The sequence below is a fragment of the Anguilla anguilla genome, chromosome 2 (assembly GCF_013347855.1).
Source record: "Anguilla anguilla isolate fAngAng1 chromosome 2, fAngAng1.pri, whole genome shotgun sequence".
NCBI lineage: Eukaryota > Metazoa > Chordata > Actinopteri > Anguilliformes > Anguillidae > Anguilla > Anguilla anguilla.
This window is the reverse complement of record NC_049202.1, coordinates 57,158,096-57,158,412: the sequence shown is the minus strand read 5'-3', so window position 1 is coordinate 57,158,412 and position 317 is coordinate 57,158,096.

Sequence of the window (317 nt, the reverse complement as noted above, 5' to 3'; positions counted from 1 at the left end):
TGTCCAGTTTTTTCTTTTCTTTTTAATACACACTTTATTGACCACTTAAATTCGTTAATTTTATAAAATGTGTAACAGATACACAAGACTCGATTTCCATATTGTAAATCTAACTATTTCATATTAATAATGTATGATGTAATTTAAAGGTAAGTATTTCCAGGTTTATGAACTAATTAGACTGTTACAGCATTATTTTATATTGTCAGAATGAATGCTAAAAAATGTGATTAACATGTTCAAAGATGTTTATATAATTCATTCCAGAATCTGTACATAAAGGATCGATATGCCAAAGAAACCAAAACACAACACAC